Below are 23,841 nucleotides of genomic sequence, written 5' to 3'. Positions count from 1 at the left end.
TTATTCTCTCCTCTTTTTTCAGGAAAGAATTTACAATGCGGAGTAGTAATGATTAATAAAACTTCAAAGTTATAAAGAAATAACTTAAAGTATGTGAATTCAAATACAAGTAGAGAAGCAAAGTTTCTGTGAAGGCTCAAAGTCCTCCATTGCTTCTCTGGGATGAGAAAAAACTATTCAAGCTCAAAGTCTTGCAATCACTACAATCCTATCAACCTTTTACAAATACTTCTGTAATCCATGGTGTATACTAAGATAACAAAGGAAAGCACAAAGTCTCTATGTTGATATCCAATTACAATTTTGATAATCTTTTCACAAAATAACAAAAAGGAGTTTGAAGTCTTCAAATCATTAACTCTTGTACTAATTACTAATTCTATTTAACAAGAGTTGAAATGTAACACAAAGTTTACAAACCAGCACTTATTCTACTCTTTAATACTATTTCAACACAAAGCTTTTATTTGATCAAAACAAGATTTTATCACACGAATGACATAAGAACACTCTCACCATAAACCACAATGAATCCAACACAAAGTTTGAATGTCAATGGTGTCTTCTTATTTGATCACATTTGCAAAACAACAAGATGAACTCAAAGTTTCACTTTTCTCTTCATTTCGACAGAGTTTTGTTGCATAAGATTAAAGATGAAAATTACAATGAGCAACCTCATATAGAAAACTGTAACTAAATCAAAGAAGAGTCCTATTTGACTTAGAACTCGTGCACATTCTAGATGCAAAAACATGTATACAAAATGACACTAGAGGTGCCAATTGAGATTACAAAATGATACTAGACTAGAGATGCATAAAAATAACTAAGTGTCTAGAGCTTGTCTTGTTTCTAACATTCTTCACCAATGGAGTCTTCATGTCCTTTCTTGGTAGCCCATACTTTAAAATTTGCAGGTCCTCGTTTATGGAATTTGATGTCTGAAATGGAGTTGTAGGAATGGATTTGAAGAATTCTTGGCGTTAAACAAAAAAGACCCAAAATTGCCAATCGGGGTTTAAGAAGTGCATTTCGGACTTATAAGTTCGATTTGCACTTGAGAGACTCAAAAATATAAAATGGTGTAAATTGGGCTTAAAAGTCTAATTTGCACCTTGCTCAAACCAAAGGAAAGGAAAACCGCATTTTGGTGTATGTTGAGGTTATACTGCCAACATGCATCATGGGAAGGAACCATGGTGTATAGTGGGGTTATACCCCCGACACGCACCATGTGAAAGCACTTGGGAAAATCACAAAAGGAAATGGTGTGGGTTCGGGTTGTAACCCTGATATACACCATGAAGGGGAGACTTGGTGTAGATTTGGGATACAATCCCGATATACACCTCTACTAGCACCGTTGATTGCCGATGGTGGTGTAAGGTGGGTTACGGCCTTGACTTACACTCAAAGGGAAGGTTTTGCTATAAGTCGGGGTTGTAACCCCACCTTACACCAAAAATAGGTGTGACTTAGATTTTTTGACCTTAGTTGTAGTTCGGGTTTATAAACCTGACCTACACCTAACATGAGTTTTACATGGCTATGAAGTGGTGTAAATCGAGGTTACAAACCTGATTTGCACCAAACCTTAAAAAATTTGAAGGGAGGTGTAATTTGGGTTTGTAAACCTGATTTACACTTGTGCACAAAAACTAAGTTAAAACACCCAAAAAAGGACTAGAACCTCTTAATCAAGAATTGAGGGCCCTAAATCACATAGGAGGGAGAATAAATACTACCTTGAAAAACATGCTTAGAGAACATGAACTACAAATTAGACAAAATCTATAGGGGTTATCTTATTTTTGTGACCTAGCCAAAAATGAGGACAACAAAAATGATCGTAGGAAAGCTACAAGATTTATACATGAGCAATCCCAAAACATAATGTAACAATTTTAAAATATAGTATTTTGACATTTTGAAAAAAAGTAACAGGTTAAAATTAAATGTAGTTGAATATTTAAAAATAAATGTAGTTGAATATTTGTATCATGCCTGGTTCCTCAATGGAAGGAAGTTAGGCTTGTAAATCTCGCCAATTTATGAGAATTGATACCATATGATTAAGATAGGTTTCATTTAACATTATGTTTAACTCTATGTTAAGATTGAACCTAATATTTAAACATGTGGTTCTTCATATTCTATTTGAAGTCAAATAAAGTTATAATCTGCCCCTATTCATATTAAGAATTGTATTCTTATGTATTTAAGGTTCCAAGAAAGTATGAATTTTATTCTTACCTCCTTGAGCTCTCTATCATATTGATGATGGATCAAAAAGGGTGATTAAAATTGATGATGCAAAAAATATGATTTAACAACAATCATCCCCAATAATAATTTAAAAACTTTATTGAATAATTGACTACATTTTTAAGGTTCTTTCTAGCTGGATCATGCTATGCCCTATACTAATTAGATGTATGGGGATGTGTAATGACCAAATAGGACTCATGTAATCAATACATTATTCATTTACTAATTCTTAATTATATTTAGCTAAGTTGAAAGGACACTGACATGTAGAAATTGGATGCTAAGTGACTATATAGTTAAAGGATATAAGTGTGCCAAATTAGCATCCATGTGCCACACTAGCATCCAAGTATAACAAACTTAGAGACTTCACATGTTGGTAATAAAACATAAAACTAACATAGGGAAACACACGACATCATATATAACATAGCTTAACACATAAAAAGAAACATGACACTAGCACTAAGAGTGGGTAAAAGATTAAGATTGGTTTTATAATGATCTTATCGCATGGTATAAGAGCTAAAAACTAGAGTGAGCCCAAAGTATAATGCAATCATTGTGAGATTTATAATTTTTGACATTACATGATAAAGTATAGGATAAAATTTTATATAGCTAAATAAATTTGTATGATCTCTAGATCATCAATATAAAGAAATTAAGGTCTTAAACCTCACTTATTTTGGGGAATTAATACACTATGATTGATCTAGGTTCTATTTAATGTTATGTTTAATTCCAAGTTGAGATTGAATATAAGATTCAAACATATGGTTCTTGGTTTTCTATTTGAATGCCTCTTACAATATTACACTCCTACTAAGATTAATCATTTTATTCTTATGCACTTGAGATTCAAATAAAATATGACTCCCTAGACATTATTTAAAATCTTTATTATTAGATTTAATTAAATAGTCAACCATGGTTTTAAGGTTCATTCTAGTATCATGTTATGCCCCATTCCTATTAGATGTATGAGGATATGAATGACCAAATATGACTCATATAATCATTATACTAGTGATATAAATATTATTTCCTAATTATTAATATTGTTAGATAGGTCAACTTCATTGAGATTAACAAGTTAATATATTGTCATTTAAAATTATTGAATAAAAAATATTCTACAGACTTCATTCAATTTGTATAACTTTTATTACTAGATATTTTTATATTTCTTTGACAATTCTTTTCATTTGTTATGTGAATTTACTTAGGATTCTTTTTTACCCTCCTTTTATCATTTAAGATTTTATTTTGACCCGTGATGAACTTATATGTAAGCATTATTTCATACTTAGACTAGGGCCATGTAGCTACAAGTGCTATCAAACATTGTTCAAAATGGTGGACAAACAAAATGGGCTTGGAATTACCTCTAAAATTATTAATAGAGTGATGAAGATGTAATAATTATACAAAGAATTTTATTGGTGGAGAGCATGCCCTCAATGCAATTTCAACAGAGATGTAAATTGAAGGTTAAAAGGTTCAAGCAAAGAGTTTGTGAGTCAATTAAATAATGTAGTTTTTGATAGTCAAGGAGTGTGAGAAATTTGATCCTTTATAAGTGTGAAGGAAAATTTAGGAGGTGAAGTAGTGTTATAAGAGATGCTAGGTGAAAATAAAATGTGAAATTATCTATAAGAGGTCAACCAATAGAAGGAAGTATATTTCTCTAGATCATAGAATAATGTTGCAATAACAGTAGGATTTTTTGTTGAGGAAGATCAAAATAAAATTCAATAATTTTAAGCAATCAATTAATTCATGATTATTGAAATTTTGGTGAGTGAATATTTGTTGGGTCGAAAAACTATGAGTCTTGTGACATTACAAGTAGTTTGATATGGTAGCATGTAGAGAAGGAAGTAATATGTCAATCTTGTGTAGACCAAGAAAGTGTAGTAGAAGGGAGACAAAGTATTATGTGTAAGGAAAATAAATGAAAAAATTATTTGGAGGTGGATAAATTGTAGAGCACTAAATTCCTCAAGGGATGTGCAAAGGTGTAGAATGAAAAAGGTGGTCATTTAGAGGATGTGACATGACCTAGCTCAAGTCCTTGGAGCTAGAAGATGTTATCACAATAGTATAACTCTTTTCCATGGATCTTATACATGTGTTAATGGTGTGCTAAGGTTGGAGAATAAGTTGAAAGAGAAATTCTACAGATCAACCCTTATTTTTTTAAAAATTTAGCTCACAAAATTTTCTACATAGCGTGTCTAATGTAGTAGCACCCTACTTCATTACAATCTTGTTTCAACCATTTTTTTTCATCTTTGTACTTCAATTTATTGTGTAGGTCTATTTCCATTTAGCTAGAAATAAATTTTACACATTCTCCTACACGCTTTTTTAAGGATATGAGATATTTAAATTATATTCTCCTACATTTTTTTGAAGGATATGAGATTTTATTATAGAGTTATGATGGAATTTATCTAATGCATTCTTGTCACACTTGTCCACAAAAGGTTCCTAATAGTTCTTACATTCATGATCATATTTTGGGCTATGTAGTATGAACATGATTAAATTTGATCCTTGGTAAATATATGTAATGCCCCGCCAGGAACCCTAAAGGAAAACAACACAACTAGGCAACTAAAGGGTGATATATTTTTTTTTAAAGATTAAGAGCATTAATTATAACAATAGCACGTTTAATAACACAGCGGAAGTCTAACACATGATTTCCTAAGGGTTACCAATGAAGATTAATTTGCAGATTATATTAACACCATGGTTAATCCGATTGTCCATTTTAATTATTTAAATTAAATGCTTAAGATTAAAACTACACATACATCTAAATTCCATAATGAAAGAAGCAAAGTATTCCAATGCATTTATTTTTCCATATTTCATTTATACATAAGATCAAAGCAATTGAATTAACATACATTCCACCGATACAATATTACAATATCCATAAATACATGGCTTCCAAAAATACCACGGAATCCAAAAGTTACAATATCAAGGTTACATTAAAGTTTGATACAATGAACACAAGGTCTCAACTGAACAAAGATCACAAACATGAGCTGGCACATGAACCATGAACCAAGAAACACCAGGGAAGCCTTTCCTTGCCTGAAGATATAATCCAGAACATCTGATGGGAAGTGGCACTACCACCCGACCATGTGATCCCAAAATGGAACCACCCCACAGTTCTAGGAGATAGTAGAAAACCCTCAAGCAAGCAAAATAAGACGAGTACGAAAGAACTACATGACTCCACAAACATCCATGTGACTCAACTCACAAACACTAGTGACTCTAAGGAGAGAGTGTCATTGCATGGCTTAAGGTGATTACGCTAGTAGGTCTCCATAGGTCTCGGCCCCCATCTTGGGTTATCCTGGTAACCTCTCCCAAACCTCTGGCTCCATCTAAGCCTCATGCGGACCCTACCAATCCTTTCATGAAGACAAGGTGGTAAGTTTGTCATTCCAAGCCTTCTCACCACATCTTGAGCCTATACAAGCACTCAACCATGTGCGAGGCACATTATCTTAATTAATATTTTAACTACCCACCCCCTAATCAATTATTAGGTTATCACTTCTTAACTGACTTTTGAGGGGTTATCTTGTCATCCACTTTGGGCACAGCCCCTGCTCGAAAGCCACTCTCTCTCATAGGACACTAATAGGAAAGGTCTCTCTATGAGAACTCTATGGCGAAACAAACAGCCATATCTAATCCTGACAAACCACAGGTGAAGGATACACAATCACTAACCCAGGATTGACCATTTGGAACAAAACACACAATGGCTCACATCAACAGGGTTATACAACAACACCTGACCAAGGGGTATAACAACATATGACATAATGACAACTCAACAGAATTGCAATGAAATTAAGCTAGACTGCAAATGCCATTTACACAAAATCCTAATACAGACAATCTTTTCTTTAAACAACCAAAAGCATAAAATACTTGCAATTAAAGATTTTCCAGAAAATAAGAAAATACAACTATATTAATACAAGGAAATCAATGTTGTCATTTGTCCAATAAGGTTAAGTAAAATCACATAAAAATTAACCCCCTAATTATGTGTTCATGATTAATTTACAAATAAACCCGATTCGATTGTATCAATAATCTAAATTAAATTCCAATTTAAAAATTATATATAATAATATAATATAATTACATAAATATATATGTTCTTTGAATATAATATTATATAATTATATCACATTAAAATATATAATAAAAAGAAGATATAATTTTGAAATATCTTTCATTTCCAATAACATAATTAAAACCACAGAAAATACTATATATATATATATATATATTATTAACATATTAAAAATTAGATAAAACCGAATTATATAACACTGGCACGAAACCCTAATGTACCAAACTCTGCACAAAATTTAACATAGGGAAAAGCGAATTCATTATAACCCCCCTGCTACCGCACGGTAGTAGGTACTACTGTAGGTAGCTTTGCTACCACACGATAGTCGTTGCTACCGCCGGTGGCACTGCTACCATTCGGTAGCTGTACTACCGTCGATAGTTGCTATCGACCCCCCAAACCAAAGATTTTTTTATGTATTTTTTTTATAATTTTTTTTTTAAAATTTACAATAGCATAAAAATATAATAAATTTCATTTTCCAATAAAATTTATTTCTCACAAATTTATTTAATACAATTTTCCCTATAAATAATTAAATAAAACAATTTCCTCATAACTTTAATAACCCAAAAAAATTAATTGAAATTAAATTTATTACCATAGTAACTAAATAATTACACAGAGATTCACAAATATTAAAAAGGACTGCCATAGCCAAATATTGAAACAAAAATCAAACAAGAGGGAATATTTTCTCTGGTAAATCCCATTTCTCCCAAATCTTGCAATTTTCATGCACAATAAAAATCTTGGCAAAATTTGCCAGAATAACTTTTCCAAAATCCTCACAAAATTTAATCCACAAACACCCAGGAAATAACTTCTTTCCATAAACTAGAATTAATCTCGGGAATGGATTTTAGCCAAAATCATGAAATAACCAGAAAGGGGTTTTGGATTTGACAAATATTTTAACACACATCAATCAAAAAGAGGGAAGAGATAAAATATTTTCTTTAAAAACAACCAAAAGAGGACACCCAACCTGTATAGCTTTCCTGGAAGATTCACGTGGAAGAACTCAGTCCTGTACCGGATATCCAAGCCAATCCTTCTTCCAACAATCCTCTGATAATTTCTTCTTCAACAAAATATTACTTCAAAAATAATTTTCTTCCCAAAATCTCTGCCTCCTTCTTGTGTACCAAAAAGAGAAAGATCTATTCTTTTTAACATAAAATTTTAAGTTGCATATCTTTTTCTTTTTTTTTCCCAAAACCTAATATTTAATTTTTTTGTAATAAAAGCAATTTTCTTTTCTCTTCTAATTCCTAACAAAGGGATAAATTAATATGCAATAAGCAAAAATCATTTTTTTCTTTTCTTTTCTCATGCAAATTAATTAATTTCCTAAAAAAAGGAATTAAAGCAATACTTTAACTCTAATTTATTCTTTTATTCATTTATTTATTCTTTTATTCTTTTATTCTTTTATTTATTTTAAATTCTAGGAAACAATAAATGAAATTAATCTAATTTATTTTTCACTAAAATTTAAATAAAATATATTTCTAATATCATGCAGCTTGCAACTTAATTTAATAACTTCTTTTAATTAATTAAATTTATAATCTCAATGCATAAAATACATAATTCAAAAATACCAACTATGAGATAACTCCATAAATTTAATTAATTAATTAATTAAATCCACTAAAACACACAAACTAAACAAACCCCAAGCAAAGACTCAGAAAAAGTCAAACGACAATACACGAAGGCTGAACAAACTGACAGGACGACCAACTGACGACACTCACAAGAGTGAACCTAGTTAAAATAGGGTCAACTACTACCTCCTCCACTTCCATCAGACAAATATAAGGCACGCTCAGACCTGTGAAGCCAGGTGGAGACGATACCCTATACCTACCCGGTACCTGTACCTGCTATATTATGCATCACCAAACCACACATGCATATATACAATATAGAAAACACGGCATGCACACCGATGAAGGAGAATCATGGCGTTCCCTGTCTCACTGGAATGAGTGAAGGAAAATCGTCCCCTTGCATCCAATATACTCGCAGACACGTAACATATAATTTCACATTGCATAGAAAGTAAAGTGTCAGTACATAGCAATAATCCATAAAATACCATAAATCACAAGTACTGAAATTCTACAAATAAATTATGCATCTCATATCCAGATAAAGCATGAAATAATGCCATATAAGTTTGAATAACACATCATGGTAATGTATCCACTGAAAGTAAACAATAATAAAATATGAGTCTAATAAGTTCACACGAGAAGGGGTACTACAATATCTTGGACTTCTCCAATCATTTTTATTTTTTGATAAAAGTGGATTTACCACTAAATTTTATTATTATTTTAATTTTTAACATGGTGTCTGGTTCAACGAGCACTAGAAGGAAAGAACCCGTAAGAAAACCTTCTAGTATTTCTCAAGAAAAACTTAAGGCCTACCTACCCGTTACAAAAAGCCTCGAAGGCATATTAAAAAACCCCACTCCCATATTACATAGAATACCCATTGAGTACAAAGGGGCTACCATACATGGCATACAAAATCCGATTACAAATACTCAATATATATCTATCCCTTCAGCTAACTATGAGGAAACACCACAAAAATGCAATAGAAGATCATCCACCGGTGAGAAGATATAGTCCTCAACAGAAAAAGAATAAAAATACAGTCATTAGTTACCAATTTGGATCAATCACCAATCTAATATTATCTTTAGAATGAAGACAAAGATAATTAAAAATACGGTTGAGCTTTACAAAATCAAACCGATCAAAATTCACAAATTCCCAAGGCAATTGAACCATAACTCTATACTCCATGCTTACCAGAAAATAACAAAGATAGCATTCAATCAAACAAATGAACAACAATGTACCCACAAACGGCATAAGCCAAAACATTACCACAAACAAAATACTTTGAACTTACCCAAAAAGTATTCGAAAACCTGCAATAGTACAAATGTCAAGTGATCATGCAAAATCAATCTAAAATGTAATCTTGATACAAGAAGTGTCGAATGAATGACAACCAAACAAAAAAATACAAAATTAATAACAATAATAACCAATGTAACCATTGTGAGTATGGATATGAGTATGAAATCATACCAAAACACCTGAAAACTCATATCCATGTTCCCAAAACAAAAAATACTGGCATCTATATAATAAAGTAGATATGAAAACCAGAATAACATAAAACTATTTGAGAATATGGATATCGGTATACAAAATAAATTTAAACAAAGCCTTAACCAAAAAACAAACCTCAAATAGAGATAGGAAGAGAATCTGGATCAAACTCAGCATACTCCAACTTACCATTCAGAGCATAATTAACCAAAAGATTGAACATTGAATTGTTTATCCTATAGCAATGCTAGATTTCAAAGTAATCAAAACAATTTAGAAAAAGTAGGATGGTATCAAGAATATAAGACAGATTCCATGAAAAAGATTTACCAGAGGACGCTGCATGAATTGTGATCATAGAATCCCCCACAATTTTAATTCGTTTAATAGAGAGTCTAATAACCAATTCTAACCCAATTCCAAGGCCATAAATTTTGCAAAATTGTTAGTGCCATTACCTACACAAGCACAGACAACCTTAACAATTTTACCAGCATAATACAGAATGGTAATACCAATTCCACATTCACCAGGATTCCCCTGAGAAGTCCCATCAAAATTAAGTTGAAATACCCCTTCAGGAAGATCCTTCCATTCTAAAATAACATTTTTACTATTTGAGAGGTAGCAACTGCCCCAAGGCTAGGAAATTTATTCAACAGGGGCCAATATGTAGTCATTTGCACATCCCAACTTGAGAATACCCTTTTCCTACCAACATTCTTATGAAGATAACTAACAACAACTTCTGAAATGCATTTTTCAATCCGACAAAATAAAAAATACAAATCAGAAAATTGCTTCCTAAAAATTCTAGTGTTTCTTTCCAACCATACATTCCATATAACAATAGAAGGGCTAATATCCCAAAGACATGAAAATGTAGAAGATCAAAATAAAAGGGGCCAACTCTTAAAAATATCTACCAATTTAGACGGAATAGGAGATACCCAACCAAGCTTTTTAAAAATCCAATACGGATAATGAAATGTCAATGGGTAAACTCTCTCTTGAAGAATTAAGGGAGGTAGTTTTTTCCTTACCTCCAGATAAGTCCCCGAGTCCAGATGGCTATATTGCACTTTTTTCCAGAAGTGTTGGGAATTTATAGGTAGGGATCTTTTATTAGCCCTTGAGGAATCAAGGAGGAACCGTACCATCTTAAAAGAAATGAATGGTACCTTTATTGCTATTATTCCAAAGGTTGATCAGCCCAAAACTTTAAGGATTTTAGGCAAATCTCACTTTGTAATGTCCTTTATAAGATCTTTACTAAGGCTATTTCCCTTAGGTTGGCTAAGATTATTCCCTCTATCATTTCCGAAGAACAAGGGGGTTTTGTGCCGGGGAAGGAGACACATGAGGGAGTTGTTCTAGCCCATGATTCTTCATTCCTTGGATTCAGAAAAAAAACCGTCTATGGTGTTAAAACTTGATATGATGAAGGCCTATGATCGGGTGAGCTAGGATTTCCTTAGCGCATTTATTTATTATTCAAATTTCTATTTATCAATTTTTTATGTGTGAAGATTCATTCATGTGGATGACATCCTTTCTTATGGGCTTGGTTGCGATATTCAAATTTTAAATCTTCTATCAAATCATAGAACCATTTTTTAACAAGATCCTTGAATCTTGAACAATAACATTTATTATTTTTTATTTTTTTCAAAGAATCCATTCCTATAAAGATCCACATTGAAAGAGTTTGATATTGAAGCAAACTATGCACCAATTTATGAAGGTTATCATCTTTAAAGACTATGATGCATTTTTTAATAAGGGGTCAAGATGTGTATAATTATGCATCATTGTGTTTCATAGTAGGGATCATCGCTCTTAGCTAGTGTTCTATCTTTTGAACAGTTGTAAAAGATAATCTTTGTAATTAATGTATTCAACCATTTTTCTTTAATGCACAAATTTTGTCATAGATAATCAATAAAATCTATGTTGATCCACTCTCTTTGTACACGTTAATATCATTTTTATGTGTGTATCAAGGATTCAAGTTTCTTACTTTGATAACGATTGGATTCTTTTTCCTTCCCCTACATTAGGTAAGATTTTATATTATTTCATTTTTTATATTGTAGTATAATAAATGGCTAGAGTTTTATCTATGTTTGGATTTATGTAATCTCATTTTCATTGAATCTATAGCAAATAAACATGAGTTATTATATGTAGCAAAATAACATTTGAATAGACCTTAATAAAACTTTCAAGGTCAATAATAATTTTGATGGGAGAATAAAGGATTAATTTGGTGATTTTATTATATACTACCTTCAATCTTGGTTCCAATTTTGTCACTGCACTTACTAAATGTTAGGAATGTCATATGTTATGTCATGGAACTTGCCGATTTAGAGGTACAACATGGCAAGCTTGGTGTCACATTTGTTTCACAAAAAAAAGTATTCATCTAATTTTTATCCATTAATGTGTTAGATTGAATCTTGAGACACCACATTTTAGATGATGCTTCCTAAAATTTTATTATTTTTCATTACCTTAAATATACATCAAGCAAGTATCAATGATTTATTATAATACGACTTCAATCAAAATACATAATGCAACAATTTCAAAATAAACTTATCTTATTTTTTACTCAATCAATTCCAATCTCAGTTTATTCATTTTCAACTTTACATGATAGAAATGATTAATTATATTTCTAAAGACTTTTATTTCACCTCAAAAAAAAATCCCACAGTAAATATTATATAAAAGATCAACTAGGCTATACAAAAGAAAAATTTGAAGGTGTGAAGTCACAAAATTTCCATCGTTCTGGGCACGGCAATTTGACGTGATCTGTTTCACTCACTTGTAATCAATTCTGTCTATTCCAAGCAAATGTTATAAATTCCTTGCCCTTTCAGAAACGTAATAAATGTTATAAACGGCAGATTTATCAAATAAACAATGAAATGATGTGCAATCTATCGACTTGACTTTGAAAAATGAACTTCTATCAATGTGAAAAATTCTTGCCATTTCAGAAAAATAATTAACGTCGACTCACTCTCTCGCTCTCAGTGATTTGTTAATGGAGAAAGAGAAAGTTAAGAATGAAATCATGACTTGACTTTGACTTCACTCATTTCTTATCATCGACTGTGAGTATTGGAAGGCAATGCAACACTTGATCTATCTGAGAGTCTATTGACTGGAAATATCCCTTTCCAATTAGGGGAACTATCATCTTTAGTAACTCTTGATCTATTAAATGGTAGCATTCCCATTTCAATTGGAAAATCTTCCTACTATTAAAGCCATTTATCTATCTTCAAACATTCTTCAAGGTAACTTTTTTCTTACTTCTTTTCAAAATATGACTACAATTTCTACACTTGATCTATCCTACAATGAGTTGACTATCACAATTGAACCAGATTGGATACCTTCCACCGTTCATTTCTACACAGTATACAATTTGGATATCTCCAACAATAGTCTGTTTGGAAATGTTCCAGATTGGTTAGGGATACTTCCTCATTTAGCCTATCTTAGCCTGTCACACAATATCTTGCAAGGTCTTGTCCCCTCCAGCTTGAAGATAAGTGATTTTTACCAATTGGACTTGCATGGGAATTTAAATTTGCAACTACTGGACTTATCTCAGAATGAATTCATGGGGTCCATTGCAGTGGATATCGGTAATCTTCTACCAACAATTGAGATTTTGTCATTTTCAGGAAATAATCTCAGTGGTGACATACCTTCTTCAATTGATCTTCTACAACAACTAGATGTTTTGGATCTCTCAAAGAACAAATTATTTGGTAAAATACCATCAAGCATAACTAATTGCTCTACTCTAACAAGATTAAACCTAGCAAATAATGGTTTCATAGGAGAGATACCATATCATATAAGAATGCTAAGCAGTCTCAGTTCGCTTCATCTCAATGAAAATATGTTGAAGGGAAACTTGCCATCAAGTCTAAAAAATTGTTCTAGATTACAGATTTTAGACTTGGCTGATAATCTCTTTTTTCGAAATATACCAATTTGGTTGGGCCAGTTCTCTGAGTTGATGATACTTGTTTTGAGATCAAATAAATTTGGAGGACGCATTCCACATCAATTAAGCAATCTGTCAAGTCTCCATGTCTTAGATGTTTCTCACAATAGTTTGATTGGAGTTATACCACCACAGTTGGCAGAATTGAAAGGTATGAGAAATTCTACATTGGGAAGCTCACATGATAATGGTGGCAGCTTTTATTATTACAAAGAAGAGATCCAAGTGTTCAACAAAGGATTAGAAATGGTATATAAGTTCAGTGATGTTACTTATAACTTGCATTGATTTATCTGCTAATAATCTATCAGGGAACATTCCTTCAATAATTGGAAATCTTAAAGGTCTTCACATATTGAACTTATCATATAATAGACTTACAAGAGAGATTCCAAGCAAATTTGGAATGCTTACAGATTTAGAGTCGCTTGATCTTTCAAACAATAAATTGCATGGCAAGATTCCAAATGAAATGCTACAAGTTTTCTCTCTAAGCTTTTTCATTGTATCTAACAACATGCTTTGTGGAAAAATACCTACAAGAAATCAATTTAATAAATTCAATTCTACTTATTTTTTTGGGAATCCTAATCTTTGTGGATTCTCGTTAAATAACAAATCATGCAGATGTGGAGAGAGATCAAGTTCTAATATGCCAACTCGTCTTCCGAAAAAAAGAAGATGAAGAAGTAGGAGAAATTCCATGGCATTGGTATGTAGAGTCGATGGCAAGTGCTGTTGTTGGATTTCGGGGATTATTTGGAATCTTGGCTATGAAAAGGCAATTGAGGAGAAGGTTCTTTCAAGTCTTAGATGAGATGGTGATTAATTTATTGAATGGATTCATAAGTAGGTAATAATTGTAAAAATATATAAAAACATTATATTCAAATACTTCTCATGAAATGGTATTGCCTTGCAATTCCATTATATCTAGACAAGTATGATTTCTTACTTTCAAGCTTATGAAAAAATATTAAAAGACTTGAATGCTTACACAAGATTAATAAATCTTAGGTCGTTTCAATAATTTTGTTTTAATATTATAAAGAATATACAGTAAAATATAAGAATACATTTTTATGATTGAAATATTATTTTTAAATTATATATATATATATATATATATATATATATATATATAAACATTTGATTTAATATTCTTTATTACTTTTGATTGTAAAAGTATTTTTTATTTTAACCCAGCTAATAATATCAAATAGATTCATTCAATGCACAAATTATTTTATAGCTTGTATACTATTGTTTGTAATATTTATAAATATAAACAAATGTTGGTTTTATGTGTGTGTGTGAGAGAGAAACTTTAATATAATTTATAATGGATATTTATTTTTTCAAAATAGATATATACATTAATAATGAATGTTCGTTTTTTAGTAAATGATATATTTTTATTTTGTTTTTGGATTACATTAAAATTAGGTTTGCAAGTCTCAAATTTATTTTTTTCTATACAATCATCCGCGGGGTGCTTGTATACTTTGCAGTGTTATTTTGATGTTCATAATTTTTAAAATTAGATTTTGATTAATGAAAATGGTATAATTGTTATTATTGTTTTTTAAATACGCACTATTTTAATTCTTGATAGAAATACATATTGAAAATTGTGCATAACTTGCAATCTATTCATACTTATTCAATTTTAAAAGATGTATCACACTTTTAGGCTTAATTAATTGTATGAATTAAATTTTGAATTTCACATTTTTTAATCAAATTAGGCTGGTTAAGAATATGCTAATATTTTGAAATACTTTTTTAAGTGTATATTAAAGGTTTAAAGAAAAAATAATTTCTCTTGTTTAAACATAAATTTTTCAAAATTGTGCCTACTTTCTATTTTCTTCAAGAAGATTTAGTAGTATTTCATTGAAATTTAACAAATTATGCTTCAAAAATATGATGGACTATAAATTTAATTTAATTTTCCATAATCTTTATTACTACCTTTTTTCCTAAATTATATAAATAACTCATACATTTTTAATCTTTAATTATTTAAGTCCATATTTATCATTTTGATTGTCAATTAAGGTGGTTGTTTGGCTCATCATGATCTAAGGCTCACACACATATCACGTTTTCTAAATCCCTTGCTCACATAACTTCATAGAATATTAAAGAGCCTTGATTGAATATCTTTATGTTTGATTATTATATTTGTCACGCATCTTACTCAATGAAGCAACACAGGGGGATTCACTTAATGAACATGGGTTATATCACATGTGTTCGTGGCATACTAAAGAATCTCCCTATTTTCAAAAAACATTGCCTTAAACTCATTTCTTGTCAACCCCTCCCAATACATAGCCCGAATTAAAAAAACCCGTATTTTCACTAGATATTGTATGTATCAATTTTTTCTTTTAACATTTTCCATACCCCTTTATATTTCTATCTTATGAATTGATAAAGATTTGGCTGGGTTTTAAGCAAAAATCTAGATTTGCTAGAATGTACTAATATTAATTGATGGGTTACATAAGATGTTTTGAGTTAAAATTTTCAAATAACCTTAGGTGGGCTTTTGTTTTAATTTTTCAGTTGATCGGCTCAACCGGTAAGATCTCCTCTTAAGTTGTCTCTAAGGGTTTTATCTCATTCTGTTAACCGGCCTCGTGCTTAGGCTTTTGTTATTTTATCAGCCGGTATATTTTTTCCTGTCTTCACACGCATGTTTTTATTTGCTTATGTCACGTGTTAGTGCTTGTAAGTCCCATAAGTCCCCTCTTATGTCCTAGTAACTTCGTCTTGCCTACTCACTGATGCACATGTGGATGGACACATCAGAATGAATGACAATCGACAAACTTTTTTTCAATCAACCAATCATTATGGACAATTTTTTCATTACTTTAGCTTTCCTATAGTTTCCGATTTTTTAAACATTTAAATAATTTTAATAAAATTAGTTCTTCATCTTCTTATTGGTTGATGTCATCAACAATAATTGTAGGGTTGAATTGTCAAAGTAAAAAAAAAAATAGTATTCACAATCTCTATAATTTTTCACTTGATATTATTGATTTAAAAGTATTACAAAACTTGAAAGGATTCTGGAAAGACCTTAGGAATCCAAACAATCATATCAAAACCAGAGATTTAATTGAATCATTATATAACATGCAAGAAGAGTTTATAAAAGCAAAACCAAAAAAGTCCCTTAAAAGCAAAACCAAAAAAATCCTTACATAATATAGCTCGCAGGCTTATACATTCTCCAAATTATAAAACTAAAAATCGAATACTAAAACTGTTGTTGTAGTGACATGCAAGAAGAGATCAAGGGGCAAAGCATCCACACCACTAATTTACTATATTATATTAAGAATAGTATACAAAAATTAAAATATGTGCATTTTTTGTTCAATCGGTATTTTATAACCATTGAATTATATACAAAAAAAACTATTGAACAACCTAGTCTATAGTATCTCCATCTTTTTTGAAAGTTCACATTAAATCAAAATATACCAAAGTCAATAGAATTGATTAATATAACCCAGAAGGAAAACTAGAAAAGTCCTTATATGTATTTTTCAGATTGTAAACAAAAAAAACAAGTACTGAAAGTCTTAGTGACGTGCAAGCAAAAGAAATGAAAGGGCAGAGCATCCCTTAGACCTTAGTGATGGATTGGTCCTAGAATGTGTACCCCTACTACACCTGGCGTCCCAACTATGGTTCATCATTTGAACTAGAAGGCCAAACTTCTTCTTCAATAACTAGCCCATGATGTTATGGTTTATAGTTTGTGCCAAACCCTTCCTCATTGATGTATTCCTCGAACCAATCCTTTCCTTTGTTGAACTTCTCACCCAAAACTCTCTACACAAATCTCATATGCTTGAGAATTTCTATTGTTCTTGGTACAAACACATCCACCAATGGCCCAGAAAGACTAGGCATCCTGCGAACTTGCCAATTCCCATGACGAGTTGCAAAATAGTCCTATGAGAGTGAAATGGTCATCAATATTAGCAATGACTATTTCAATTTCTCTCAAAAATTAGTCGGCGAAGAGATTACAACACAAGTGCATGGTCGTCACCTTTGCTTCTTCTGACATGATAATTGAAGCTAGGAATACAATAGAGATGTCTATATTCACTCTATATCTATGAGAAGCCATGATGAAATCTCCCCCCAAGCCTTTTTTGACTGCATGAATGATAAGGGGTTGGAATAATTCAAAAACCCTAAGAGGTTCCTATCTAAAATTTCCCCAAGAAAAGCCATTTGTTGTTTGGTAGAAATGAATCAGATAGGAGAATCCATAGATGCAAAGCTAAAAAAAGCAGCAAGGCAAATGGTGGGCAAATGAAGGAATTGAAATGTAATGCAAAAAGAGAAGTTGTGAATACCTAAATATATAGAAAACTAAATAGTCAAGAGAGAGATCATAAATGCAGAAAAAATGTGATATGAGTAGAGGTCCTGGAAATTCGAAAACATATCCATCGCAAAATCTTTTGTAGGAAATATAATTATTCTTAGTCACATCGTACATCATTTGTCCATCAACATGTGTGAGGGGAAGGTAAGAATGTAAGGAGTTCAACCAAACATTAAAAGAGAAAAATGAATTTTGAGGAGACTGATTAAAAGGACCAGATCCAAAAAACTAGAGTCGTCATCCTTTTGGTTTAAGCCCAAAGACCTCCCTAAACCGTAAAGTTACCCATGCAATCCTTGTCTCTTTTTGTTATAATCTCGCATTGATTTCTTGTAGCCAATTTTTGGTCTCTTAAGTCATGACTTAAGCCTTTCACATTGTTTTTGTGATTGGCCCCTTCTTGCTAGCCACCTGGTTTCTTTATTTCCTAAGACTTTATCTTGTTGTGCATCTCTTATAAGATTGACAACCCCGATGATTGCATAGTTACACAGTTAATCCAAGATTCTCACTCACCCTAACTCCGCAACTCCGCATGCTCACATGGCCCATGAGCCCCACAAAAATATAACTCATTATAAGTGGACCAATAAGCTTCTTCCTGTAGGATTTCGATGGACACACTAGAGAGGTGGGCCGGATTTCCTCACCACATACGCAGGTTTTGGTCGATCACTTTGTATTCATCTAACAGTCCAGATCATCATGTAATTGCAAAGCTAACCAAAGTTAGTCACAAGAGTTAACTCTGCAACTCCACCTGCTCACATGGTACATGGGCCCCACAAAAATCTAACTCATTCTATGTGGACCAATAAGCTTTCACTTGCTGGATGTCGGTGGACACATTGGAGAGGTGGGCCCGATTTCCTCACCACATACACTATCATTTTGGTCGATCACTTTCCATTCATCTAACGGTCTAGATCAGTGTGAAGTTGTGCAACGAACCAAAGCTACTCACAAGAGTTAACTATGCAACTTCGCCCACTCACATGGAACATGGGCCCCGCAAAACTTTGACTCATTCTAAGTGCACCAAAGATTTTGCTTGTTGGATGTTGTTGGACACATTGGAGAGGTGGGCTCGATTTCCTCACCACATATGCTATGGTTTTGGTCAATCACTTTTCATTCATCGAACAGTCCAGATCATTGCACAGTTGTGCAGCTAACCAAAGTTGCTTGCATGAGTTAACTCTGCAACTCCATCTGCTCACATGGCACATGGGCCCCGCAAAACTCTAACTCATTTTAAGTGGACCAATAAGCTTTGGCACGTTGGATGTCAGTGGAAACATTGGAGAGGTGGGCACAATTTCCTCACCAAGTATGAGATATTGTTTTGGTTGATCACTTTCCATTCATCTAACAGTCCAGATCATCATGCAATTGTGTAGCTAACCAAATTTGCTTGCAATAGTTAACTCTGCAACTCCACTGAATCACATGGCACATAGGCCCTGCAAAAATATAACTCATTCTAAATGGACCATTAAGCTTCCACCTATTGGATGTCAGTGGACACATTGGAGAGGTGGGTTTGATTTCCTCATCGTGTATGCTATAGTTTTGGTCGATCACTTTCCATTCATCTAACGGTCCAGATCATCGCGCAGTTATGCAGCCAAGCAAAGTTGCTTGCAGGAGTTAACTCCACAACTTCACCTACATATGTGACACATGGGCCCTACCAACAATGATGACACACATTTGGACCATTGAACAAATGACAAGTGGAGGACTATATGACTATATGCTCACTCATCCTAATTCTGCAATTCTGCCAACCTATGTGGCGTATAGGACCTACTAGTGGTGACTACACATGTTTGGGCAAGTTGACAGACCCCAGGTAGAAGACCGCATGACATGGAAAGAATGTGGATCCCATTGGCTCATCTTCTAAGTGAAATAAAGTGTGATTCTTTTTAGATAAATCCACGACTGAGATCTTTGCGTGATTGTGTGAAGATGCATGATATGGTTAATCCTATAGTGCTGAAAAAAGCATTTTGAGTGGCAGCGAATAAAAATAGTAAGTCTTTTGCGCACCCAACTCACATTCGTCACCAATTGGCAATGATCTTGTTGTTAGGGTCCCAACGTTCAATTATGAATTATAACAACTAGCTCATACCATCAAACCAACATACGTGTCTCCAGTTAATGAACCCAATTACCTATTATAATTTGAACTACTTGAATATATTAGCACCATCATGACTCAATTTTGCATTTATAGTGCTCTATGACACTTCTAAATTATTTTTCTAATCTTCTACATGACTTCTAGGGTTTACACTAAAGGTCTTCCATACAAATCCTAACTATGTTTGGTATGTTATTTCTCTTGCCCTCTCTGCCTAATTTTCAATTGCACAAGGTGATTCAATTGCCTAGATTGTGTCCTGAATAGAATTCCATAACCCTAGTTGTTGTTTGAATTGCTTTGAATAAACCCTAATGGTTGAGTCTTCTAGCCTTGGAAATAAATTTTTCAAAGGAAGTGATCTTGCAGCTTCCTGGGTCAACTGAAGTTCAGAAAAGATCAAAACCAGGATCCAATCCGGATGAGATTATTATTGACCACTATGTTGGATGTAGGGATGCTTTGATCCCACCACAGAGTTTTAGCCTTTGGAGAATAGGATATAACAAAATGAAAGAAAGAAATCTTGTGTCCAATATCTAAACTTACAATCTTGCTAGATTGGTGTTTCCAAATATATACGTGAATGTTAAGTTGATTGTTGCTATCACTGCCAATTATAGGTCGGATATTAGGGAAATTGTAGCCAAAGAGGGTTGTAGACTTACAACAATCTCACAAGAAGTTATTGAGGAAGTTTTCAAGTTAAATCCTAATATGGATTGCACTATGAATCCATAGGAATTGGAAGAAGAATACAAGAAGAATGAAAAATTATATAGAGAAAAGTTAGCATCATTCAAGCCTAAGGAGTCCAAAAGAGATGAAAGGAAATTGACCTCTAGACAAGTGGCCCCCTATAATGTTGATCTATTTTCTGGATTATATGTCAAGTGTGTGTTGCAGATGCAAGGAGCATGATTCCTAATTGGATGTTGGTGTTGTGTATTGATATCCAAGACAGTGATATCAATAGGCCTTTTTATTAAGCTTTCTTAGTAGCTAAGGGTCTCCATAATGCTCTTTGTGTTTTAAAAATAGGGAAGTCATCAAGTTTCAGGTATTACTCTCCATTGATGCACATTTTTCTGTATACATTTTTATGTATAAGGGCCTTAGGGTTTGGCATCCAGACCTGAAGGTTAAGCTAGTAATTGGAGGAGAGCCTCTCTTGATGCAAGAGCAGACATATATTTGGAGTTTGCATTTGAATGAATCTAACTATTTAGTATTTGAGAATCTTTTTGTTAGAAAATTGCTAACCAACCTCCAAAAGAATGTCAGATGGGGTCTAAGACAACAAGTTAAAGAATTTTTTAGGCCCATGGATCTCAAACTTGAGTTGGAGATTCCTCACAATTGGGGATCATGATTCCATTTCAAGGACCATACAATAATTAGGGTATTTAGTAGCCATGTCGCTCCTTGGCTTTTTCCTATCACTATTCAAGATAGGGTTGTTTTCTTGGAGATAATGTATCAATTGGTAGAAGTAAATAAGTCTTTGGTTGGGGGAGCTCATAAAAAGGGCTCAATGATCCCATCACAGGTTGTGATTAGGATATATAATTTCTTAAATAGAAAAGCATATGATATTTTGGACTCCATGTTAAATAGATATAGACTTACCCAAGCTAAGTATAGGTTTTATGATTATGAATGGTTTGTCCAAAATCTTGGGAAGGCAAAACCACAGTAGCATGAGCTGCATGATGAAGAAGACCTTATAATAAATGTTGTGGATTGCAATGATGTTTTGGAAAGAAAAGAGATATGGTACATAAAATTCAATATAAGAAGCATAGAAAGAGAAGGGAAGATAGTACTTATGTTCTAGCATGGTAGATATTGAAGCTCCCAGAGGCCATATTGAGGGCCATCTTTAATGTATATTCAAATGTGGATATGATTCCTCTGCCTCATGAGGAACCAGTGATGGAGGAAAAACTACAAGTTCGAGAGCCCGAGGAGGAAAGACCAGAGTCTCCTCAATCCATTGGCTCTCCTATTGGTCCAGCTTCACCTCCACCATCCCCTCCTCTCAATTTTGATGAACCTTCTTCTACTCCTACTACCTCTCATATGCCATCTGATCCCTCCCCTCACAAAGGTTACTTGTAGAGGCTGCCATGAAAAGGCCTATGTAGCTTCATCTTCAGGAGGACCTTTTTCCCAAGTCCCTAAAAGTCCTGTGGATATAACTCCCCTACATACATTATCCCTTGGGAGAGCTATTCAATTTCAAGCTTACGAAGGTTTTGACTTTCAAGGGGAAGAGAATTTACCCCCAAATAGGTTTGACACCCGGTTAGGTGTCACAATTTAGGATCCTCCTCCAATGTGGGCCCTTGATGCATTTAGACCTAGAGGTGACCTTAGTGAAGATGTGAGGTTAAATGCTTGTAACAAATTCATGAGTGATGATAAGTTTATACAGACTAGAGAGTTCCAACAGTTTGTCATAAGGAATATGATAGATGACTTAGAAAGGAAAAAAGGTATTAACCTAAATACCTTAGCACGTGATGAGAGGATGAGGATGAAGGATGAACTGTTGAAAACTGCTAAGGAATAGCTAGCCATCATGATCCCTAAAATGGGGAGAAGTCATGAAAAGGAGTGCAGTACTTCTTTTGGAAGGATAGGATATCTCCTCCATCATAGTTTTTGATGAGTTAAGAAGAAAGCATGACATTTATTTGGATTCATTTGATCCAATACAGAGAGAAAAGGTGCTCTTAGGAGTGATCTTTGATGATCATCTTGATCAATTAGTTATTCGGTGCCTTCACCTAGCTACTAGGAGGCCAAGAATGAGTCACGAGATGGATCAACTATTTGGCAGCTTACTGGTCAAAAGAGTGGCAGACACATCAGCCACAGAAGCAACAGGCTTGACTTTGAATGTGGAAAAATTTTCTCACAAGGTAGCTATTGGATGTTTGAGGATATTGTTGCAAATATATGCTTTGATGATATCTGCGAGATGTGTTGTCATTGATGTCAACATATTTATGTCTTTGATAGTGTTGCAATGGAGGTCATTGAGTTGATTTGTTAGGCATGTTGATGATCAGATTTTGTAGAATAAAGGGTTTGTAGAGGTTTGTATATAGATGATTTAGTGTAATTTTCAGTGGTCCACATGAATATTTGAGTGAGTTATGGTTATCTGTGTTGTTGGTTTTTCAGTTGTTTAGTTGTGTCAAAGTTTCTGTAATTTGATATGCATTTCTTCGCATTGTAATATCTTGATCAGCAGATTTGGAGGAATATGTGGGACGTTGATGTGTGTCTTCAATTCAATTTGTTCATACTTTAGTGCTCTGCAAGTGATTTCTCTAGGTTGATAGTCATTGCAGTTAGTGCTCTTGAAGTTTAGCATAATGATGATGTGATTCTAGTAATTTGATTTGTTGCAGATGTTGTGGTGCTAATTCATGATGCTTATGGATATTTCTAGATTGTGTGACTTTTGTGTTGGTGGTCCCCATTGATAGTTGTGAGCGTAATTGATGATTTTCTCTGATGTGTTGGTGTTCTTCAATATTTTGGTCGACCAGATGCTTGTAGCATGTTGCGGATGTTTGATGCATAATTCTTGGAGGTGTTTCACATTTGATGCGT

Source organism: Cryptomeria japonica, chromosome 7, assembly GCF_030272615.1.
Source record: "Cryptomeria japonica chromosome 7, Sugi_1.0, whole genome shotgun sequence".
Taxonomy (NCBI): domain Eukaryota; kingdom Viridiplantae; phylum Streptophyta; class Pinopsida; order Cupressales; family Cupressaceae; genus Cryptomeria; species Cryptomeria japonica.
The sequence above is the reverse complement of the archived record's forward strand: the minus strand, read 5'-3'. Positions refer to the sequence as shown.